The sequence below is a fragment of the Pan paniscus genome, chromosome 2, assembly GCF_029289425.2.
Source record: "Pan paniscus chromosome 2, NHGRI_mPanPan1-v2.0_pri, whole genome shotgun sequence".
NCBI lineage: Eukaryota > Metazoa > Chordata > Mammalia > Primates > Hominidae > Pan > Pan paniscus.
In genome coordinates, this window is record NC_085926.1 from 110,448,129 (window position 1) to 110,458,022 (window position 9,894).

Consider the following 9,894-nt stretch of genomic DNA (forward strand, 5'->3'; position numbering starts at 1 on the left):
CCCATTTTACTTTATTTTAGGACACAATGGTCCCTAAATAATGAGAGGTATCAAAAGGCAGAAAATGAAAAATAAGTGAAATTAGATAAGCATAAACAACCAAATGAATCGTTTCCATCCTCAACATTCTCCTTGTCCATTAGCATCACTTACCTTGTTCAAAACCTGAAGAGTCCTCCTTTATTTCTCCCTCTTCCTAGTCCCACAAATCTAGCGGCCAAGTTCTAACGAATGTACCTACATATCACTCATATATTACCTCCTTTTCAATACCCATCACTGCATCCCCTCTCCCCACACAAAAGTCTGTTAACTGGTTTCCCTAACTCCAGTTCTGCATGTTCCTCGTCCATCATCTATGCTACAGATAAAATGACCTTTCAAAAATATACATCTGATCACCACCCCTTCCCACCCCTGGTGGAAGATGCTGTCAATGGGGCAAAACCACAGCTATTTTCAACTCTTTTTTCCTGATGCTACTAACTAAAGAATGTAGTTGTGTTCTCACAACTCCCTTGCACCTAGTAATAACTATAGTGCTCATTTTGGGCCACAAGCTATAAGAAATTCTGTTGAGTGGCTTCTGAGAAAGTTTTACTTTTTAAATAAAAGAATCCATGTGCTAAACCTTCCTAACACGAGCCAGTGCTAGTTCTGAAAGAGATAGCTAAGAGTATTATTCTTTTGCTCTGAAACACTCTAATGGAAATAGCATGATTGCATTTCTCCCTGGGATTGCAATCCGTTTGCAAGTGCCCTTTCCTTCCACTATGATCTCTCATTGTTTCCAATTATTGCCTTTTAACACCCACATTTCCCCCTTCCATAGGTAATTTTTTTTTCTCAGTAGGTGTACCATTTACCCACATAGTTGGTAATAACAGAAGCTATGCTAATTTTAGGTATGCTAATATTAGGTATGCTAATATTAGCTATGCTAATATTTCTCTTTGGCCCCACAACCAGGAAGACTTCATAGTATTTGAAAGGTAAAGAAAAATAGGTTTAGTCCTGCCTCTTGGAAACAGAATCATATTTATAGTTACCCAAATTTGGCTACATGGGATAAAGTTATGATCCAGCCAAAAATACCTGTAAAATTATATATTGTCAAGATAAATGGCATATTGTGTCTTATTCATTTATATCACCTTTCTTGGGCACATGTAAATTTCAACCCAGGCCTGGTATCCGTAGATTAGGCAAAATGAAAAAATTTTGTGAAGTGAGAAATTTACAAAGTTGTGTAATTTCATTTCTCCCACCCCTCCTTCTCACATCCAGATCTTTTGGAATAGTTCCAGTGAAGTCTTCACTTTATTTCCTGTAATATTCAATCATTTGAATGAATAACTCTGAAAATATTTTTTCAATGCCTGTTGAGAAACAAAGGATTCAAATCCCATTTCAATTTTTCAGTGAAATCACTGCTCTGAGCATGAAAGAGAATGTGGTATAACGATGTAACATTATTTTTCTTTCCTGAGATGGAGTTTCACTCTTATTGCCCAGGCTGGAGATGTTCACTTCTATACATTGGTAGAAGAAAAGCATGTACCTTAATCAAAAGAAATATATTTAAGTGGGCAAAATTGATGGATACTTTGCTTTTCTGGAACCTTGCAAAGTATTCTCAGAGGTTGCTTCTCTTACCAGACAAGCAAACCCATTGTAGTACTCTCTCAATCCAATTAAAGCCTATCTGTGGTCTCCTGGGAATACCAGTAATGAAAGAATGGAATCCACTTGCCAGCTTTGTACTTGCCTCTGTCCTCAAGTAACCTTACTCAAACCATTCCAAGAGATTTCTGTTTTTGTAGATGAAGCTACAGTTTCTTATTGCATTAGTCAGGTAGGGGTGCACTGGAGCATAAATTGCACAACAGAGATGATTCCTCCTTGACGCAATGCATTGGTCTATCATACCTTAGCATCAGTTAGTCAGTCATTAGCTGTAGGCTGTGGTGGGAGAGTAGATCTTAAATATCTTTTTACTTTATTCCCAGTATAGGGCCAGAACACTTATGTTGCATGAACATCTGGTGGCCATCATTTGAGAGCTATTCTCCAGGAAAGTACGTGGGTAGACACCTGTGATCCATTAGCTGCCAGCACTTACAACAGCTTGGGGATGGGTGTAATTGCTGATAAGAGTGATTTGGGAGGGGCACCAACATCATCTCATATACCTGCTATATCCCACCTATAATCTCACACACACACATAATTGGTTTGAGAACTCTAGCTAAAAATGTATTAAAGAGGAGGCTGAAAAATAGTTTAGAAATATTATTGATAAAGCAGTAGACGTATAGTATGAAGGAAGTTGATGGTGTGCATTGTAAGAGGAAATAATTGCCTACTATCTGGGTCAATTCAGAAAGATAGACACAAACAGATTTAGTAAGGGTAAGCATACTGATAAGCATGAGTGCTCACCAGTTAGAAAAGAATTTTTAAAACTCTGGTGGCAGAAAAATTGTTGCAAGACATTTATATAATTTGAAATTTTACCAGCCGTTCCTTTTGAATAATTATTACCTGCACCTGATCGGAAATGGACTTGGATATAAAACTTGGGGCCAGCACTTCTTTGTTTCTGTATAAAGATGAAAAAACTAGGCTGCAACATACACATTTGTAATACGTTTTCCATCACTGCACCTGGAATGGTCTTATACTAATTTGTCTCCATATTTCTCCTCCTCTCTTGGTCTCTAACCTCACTGAAGGTAGAGGGTGGATCTTAAATATCTTTTTACTTTATTCCCAGTAAAGGGCCAGAACACTTATGTTGCATGAATGAAGAAGTGAAAGGAATACTAAGAAAATGGTCTAAGGAGCTACAATCTCATCTGGAAAAGTCACCACTTCAGTGGTAAAAGAATGATAAGATACTTTCGGGTATCTACCCGTTATAGTTCATGGAGGCAGTTTTAGGCTTCAGGTTTGTTTGGCTCACCCATTTTCACTCCCTCAGGGTTATTAGAGTGAAGTTAAGTTCTAATTACGGCTTGATTCTTAAATGCCAAGGGAAAAGAGTAAGATCAGGAAATAAAAAGTCAATAAGAATTTCCAGCTCAGGCAAAAATAGATTCTTTAGGAAAACAAACAATATGTAACTTATTCTTTGACTGAAAGATTGAGAAGTTGAGTATAAACCTATTCATGTAATGATGACAGAATAGGTTTCAGAGTTATTGACACTGTATTATACTTGAGTAGAACCTAAGAGTTCAGAAATTCTAATCTTCCAAATTCAGAAATTATGTAATAATATTGGGTGTTTTTTTTTTTAACAATAAACTTTGGTTTTCCTTAGGCAAAGCAGGAGCTTCCTTTAAATGCCAAGGTGATTTGGGCCAGTTATGCAGAATTTGCCTGTATTAGTTAGGGTTCTCCAGAGAAACAGAACCAATAGGAGGGGGAGAGAGAAAGACAGGTTTTTTTTGTTTTTGTTTTTTGGTTTTTTGGGTTTTTTTGAGATAGAATCTCGCTCTGTTGCCCAGGCTGGAATGCAGTGGCATAATCTCAGCTCACTGAAACCTCTGCCTCCCGGGTTCAAGCAATTCTCCTGTCTCAGCCTCCTGAGTAGGTGGGACTACAGGCACCCATCACCACACCTGGCTAATTTTTGTATTTTTAGTAGAGATGGCATTTCACCATATTGGCCAGGCTGGTCTTGAACCCCTAACCTTGTGATCTGCCCGCCTCAGCCTCCCAAAGTGCTGGGATTACAGGTGTGAACCACTGCACCTGGCCGAGAAAGAGAGATTTTTAAGTAATAGGCTCATATGATTACGGAGGCTAGCAAATCCAAAATCTGCAGGGTAAGCCAACAGGCTGGAAACCCAGGGAAGAGTTGCAGTATGAGCCCACAGCAGTCTGCTGGCAGAATTTCTTCTTCCCAAAGGAAGATCAGTTTTTTTTAAGGTCTTCAGCTGACTGGATGAGGCACATCCACATCATGTAGGATAATCTGCTTTACTTCAAGCCTACTGATTAAATGTGAATCTCACCTTAAGAATACCCACACAGAAACTTCTAGAATGATGTTTGACCAAATAACTGGGTACCATGGTTTAGCTAAGTTGACACATAAAATTAATCATCAATTGGCCCAATCCTTTGCAAACCTAACAAGTATTCTGCTCCATTTGTCCCTCATAATTCACAGTATAATTTCTCCTACTCTGAGTCTTGTGCATTCATTCACTAGTTCATCATTTAATTCTTATCCCTAATTTTTCCTGGTGGCTTCTGCATATTTTAAATATCAACCACATCCTCCTCTGAATTAGTTGAGAAGTAAAACTTTCTGTGCTTTTTTTTCCCCTCAATAGGGACTTTTATTCATACTTCCTTTCAAGACTTGAGAGTAAGATCACAGCAATGAAGGAGAATAATAATGAATGAGCAGTTACCCAGTAATCTGGCATTGCAAGCAAATAAGTTATTCATAAGATAAAAGCTCACACCACAGGTTACCACACATTACTAACCAAGAGAGATATTCAAGCAACGCTTCCAAAGATAACTTCAATGTTTTCTCCATTCTAAGAGTTTGGCTTAGGAGTTTGTAGGATTTTTTTAAAGGCATAATATAAAGAAAATAAATTTCTTAGGATAATATGTTTCTATTTCACTGAACAGTCCACGCAGACCAGACAAATCATCAACTGTGAATATGCTCAGCGCATTCTTGTTACATTACTTTGGTCATTCTCCCCACTGACTTGAACTTTCATTTGCCAATTCCAACCCCTCCATCAAGGCATTAAAATAAAAAGGAAGAAAGAAAAAAATGCAAAACTTTATATGAGACTATCTTTATCAACTGAGACTCTACATCAAATTCATTCCATATAGTTGATGTTGCCAAAGATAAACAAAGCCAGATACCAGTTAAGGTGGTAAACTTTTTAAACCACCTTAGAAAACTGGCAAGATCTGTTAAAGCTGAATATATGCATAACCAATAATCCAGCAATTATATTTGGAGGTATATACCTAACAGAAATGTAAACAAATATGCATCAAAAAATGTGCAAGTTTACTTATTGTAATATTATTTATAACAGTCCCAAACTGGAAACAAACCAAATTTTCATCAACAAAAGAAACCACACTTAAATTGTGAGATATTTATGCATTGGATTACTATACTACAGAAGAGCTAATTATTGCTATAAGCAAAAACATGGATGAATACCAACATATAAACATATAATGTGTGTATTAATCCATATTCAAGCTGCTGATAAAGACATACCCGAGACTGGGAAGAAAAAGAGGTTTAATTGGACTTACGGTTCCACATGGCTGGGGAGGCCTCAGAATCATGGCGGGATGTGAAAGGCACCTCTTACATGGTGGCAGCAAGAGAAAATGAGGAAAAGCAAAAGCAGAAACTCCTAATAAACCCATCAGATCTCATGAAATTTTTCAATGTCATGAGAATAGCACGGGAAAGACCAGTCCCCATGATTCAATTACCTCCCCCTGGGTCCCTCCCACAACATGTGGGAATTCTGGGAGATACAATTCAAGTTGAGATTTGGGTGGAGACACAGCCAAACCATATCAATGTGGAATCTCTCAGATACTGGGAGACAGTTCTCCATGAGGCTCTCACTTTCTGCATACCTTGTAAAGCAAAACATTAAATACTTTGTTTCAGATTCTTTTCCAGGATATTTGTATAGCAAACAACGTTGGAAGATAAAGATAGTGTCTCCCTCCAGAGCAAAGGGAAGGCATGCTTACTACCCTTTATAAAAGATTTAGGTTCCCTATGTTTGGAGTTTTCTCCTGTAATGTAACCCACCATTTGAAAAGGCATTTATCTGAACCCATCTGTATCACCCCACGGGACTTGAGGGGCAAGGCAAACTGGCACAACTGTGCTGATGGTTATGTTACTTGCTGGGCTGTGAGGAATGATGTCCTTTGTCTCAGTCCCAGGAGTCTCATGTCTTCTACCAGCATTCATGAAACTATGAGACCCCAGTTTGTCAGCTTACAAGCAGGGTAAAAATCTCAGACCTTTAGGGGTTCTTGATTTTAAACTCAAAAATTACATACTATATGATTCTATTTATGTCAAGTCCAAAAGCATTAAAACTAACATATGATGTTAGAAGTCAAGATAGTTTCCTTGGGGAGCAGGGATGTGGCTTTAAGGAGGCATTGGGGAGTTCTGGTCTTCTAGTTGTTAATCTGGAAGAGTACTGATTACATAGGTTATCCCATTCAAATTCAACAATCTGTGCACCTATTATTTGTGATTTTTCTCTATAAATATTTATTTCCATAAAATTTCTAATTAAAAATTTTTTAAAGCAGAAGAAGAGTTGGTGACCAGAATACCACAGATTGCCAAATTAACTAATTAAAAAACATGTGCAACTAATTATTTAGAATTCAAAATAGAAAGGATAAAGAACTGAACAACTAAAAGGTTAAAAAAAAATGGAGGAAAGATCCAAGAGGAAAAGTATGCTTTTAGTTGAGATTCCAGATGTAGACAAGAGTCAAGAAATTGACATGTTTAGATATATGCTGTTTGAAATTCAGAATTGCAAAGATAATAAGTGATTTCTACATAGGAAGAACAAAAACAGAAACAAAACAACAGGGTACCTAAGATGAAATATATATATCTCTTATTTAGAACAGACTTTATGATGCTCAATTGCAGAACTAAATAAAACTAGCTACAACATTTTGAAAGAGAGAGAAAAAAGTTACCTTATCATGTATATGTGAAGACAATGGAAGTATATTCTCAGATGTAAATGGACTCAAAAGATACATGACTCACTTAACTCACTGGAAACAAAGTAGGGGAACAAATACTCCAGCTGCCTGATAAAGGAATCTAAATCAATATCCAAGAGTAGGAAGACATGGTGCAGAAGAGAAACAGCAAACCATAAAAACAACCCTCAGTACTCTTAATATAGTTATATATTACTCAGAGATGCATACTTATAGTTAAGCCTTATATTTGACAAATATGTACAGTTTCTCTTAATTTATTTTATTCTTTCTTTTTAACAAAATTGCATGTTCCTACAAGGCAGAAACCATGGTTTATATGACTTTTCTGTCCTTCCTTGGGCCTGTTGTAGGATCAAAGACATGAAATATAGGAATTGGAGAGAACCAAATAGCCACCCAAGTGCTTGGAGAGAACCAAGTAACGATACCAAGCCCCAGTATGGCATGTAAATTTTGTCTTGAAGACAAACTCGTCAACAGAAGTGGCTTTTTGGAATGTCATATAGATTGATGTAACTGAGTGTCATGGGCATGATAGGAAGGTTATCTCTACAACCAGTTTTTGTAAACCTTCATTTTTCATCTGAAAAGTTGGTACCCCAGAGAGGATGAGGTAAATGCCTTATTCACAAACTATTCAATCTCTCCCCCGTGCTTATTAAATATGTTCCATATTTGTCAGCATGACAGTTAAGACCCAGTGTAGTCTTCCTAGGGCTAGGGATATGGGAAGATCCAATAATATCTTTTTTCAGGCATAATTATTTTCAGACATAAGGAATTCATTTCTTTTCTTAATTTTCTCCAGAGGCCATTCCAGGTACTTCATTTCTCTGGAAGTTACAGGCATAACCCACACTTGATAGCTTGAATCATTTCTCTCTAACACACATGCAGATGCATGGGTTAGGTTTGTGAGAACATAAGCCTGTAGATTAAAATGGGGACTAAGAAATTAAGAGGAAACAAAGCTTAAGCCAAAAGGCTCTCTAGACCAGATCAAGACAGAATCTAGTCTGGAATGTCTATTTGGTCAAACTTTAAGTAAATGATCAAAAGTAATTCTATAGGTAAGCTTTAAAAATTGAGATCATGGATATGTCAAGTAGAAATAGGAACTCAGTTATGGAAGACCATAGAATAAGTATAGAAATTCCATACCCTTGGTACTAGGAAATAAGGATAGATTGTATTGAAAAATTAGTTAAGGCCAGGCACAGTGGCTCATGCCTGTAATCCCCACACTTTGGGAGGACGAAGCGGGCAGATCATGAGGTCAAGAGATCGAGACCATCCTGACCAACATGGTGAAACCCCGTCTCTACTAAAAATACAAAAATTAGCTGGGCCTGGTGTATGCCCCTGTTGTCCCAGCTACTCGGGAGGCAGAGGGAGGAGAATCGCTTGAACCCTGGAGGCGGAGGTTGTAGTGAGCCAAGATTGCACCACTGCACTCCAGCCTGGGCCACAGATTGAGACTTTGCCTCAAACAAAAACAAAAAAAAAAAGAAAGAAAAAGAAAAATTAGTTAAACCAGATTATACCTAAATGTAAGAATAAATAATGTCAATTTAATGGAAATTGTTGATTCAGTGGATTTCTATATAAAATAACATTTATTTAAAAGTAAATATTTGTGGTGTTTCCAGTATGTATCAGGCATTATTTTGGAAATGAATACATATACATGAAGAATACAATCCCTGACTTCAAGGGATAAGTGAATGAAAGGGTCAGATTACTTTCAGAACACAAAGAAATAATCATAATCCATAATTGCGAGGAAACACAGAATGGGGTAGAAATAATTCTGCTGGAGAACCTATGGAAGAATTTATTTTAAAAAAGTGACACTTGAATTAAATCTTAAATGAGTGGGAATTGTCCAGGATGCAAAATGGTGGAAAACATGCAGTCAACAAATGGAAGAGAATGCATGTTCAAAGCTACAGAGGTATAAAATATTATGGGAACATAAAGAGCTTACAGGCTGTGAATTAGCAGGAAGGCTATGGAGAAGAGTATCTTCTTGTTTCCCCTATGCACATGCTGGAAAAGTAGAACTCAACACCAATTTTACAGTGCTATGATTATAAAGACTTAATTTTAAAGACATGCTGAATGCAGTGTGAAAGCAAGCATTACTGTATTCAGGATTCGACTGAAATATCAGTGACCAAACTATTGTATAGAAAGACAATCAAGCTGGGCGCGGTGGCTCACCCCTGTAATCCCAGCACTTTGGGAGGCCGAGGCAGGCGGATCACGAGGTCAGGAGGTCGAGACCATCCTGGCTAACACGGTGAAACCCTATCTCTACAAAAAAAAAAAACAAAAAAAACCAAAAAAATTAGCCAGGCATGGTGGCAGGTGCCCGTAGTCCTAGCTACTCGGGAGGCTGAGGCAGGAGAATGGCGTGAACCCGAGAGGCCGAGCTTGCAGTGAGCCAAGATCGCGCCACTGCACTCCAGCCTGGGTGACAGAGCAAGACTCCGTCTCAAAAAAAAAAAACAAAAACAGACAATCAAATGGTGATCCCCATTTATGTGCTTGCTATCTCTGCAAAGATGCAAAGATTCAGGGACTCTAAGGCTAAGATGATTTACGTTTTCTGTTCTTAGATACTGGCTATGCTTTTCTGTCTATTGGATATGAAAGAAAGTGGCAAAGATAAAGCTGGGGGTGTAAACTGGAACCAAATTGCAAAGACTTTAAAGTGTCCTGCTGAAGAATGCGCAAATTATTATCCTTATCCGTGTTGATGTTTAGGAAAAGAGACTACAGAGAGTTGGCTCTGTGACACACAGAGAGAAGGGAGCCAGAAAGCACAGGGGGCTAACAGAAATATGAGAACTTAATGAATCACATTGATAAAGTAAATCCCTATGTATAACAACACTTATTTTGTGATAACATTTATTTAAAACTTTGGAAGAGTCTAGTTACAAACCAGGGCAGAGAAAGCATCCCTGGCAAAGGCACTGAGAATCTGCACTTAAACCCAAACCAATATAAAGCCAATATCCTGCAGTCCCAGGCTGAAGTGTTTACCCAAGCAATGTCCTAAAAGGACAAGAAGAGTGGAGCTGTGGCTATAGATATGCAAAT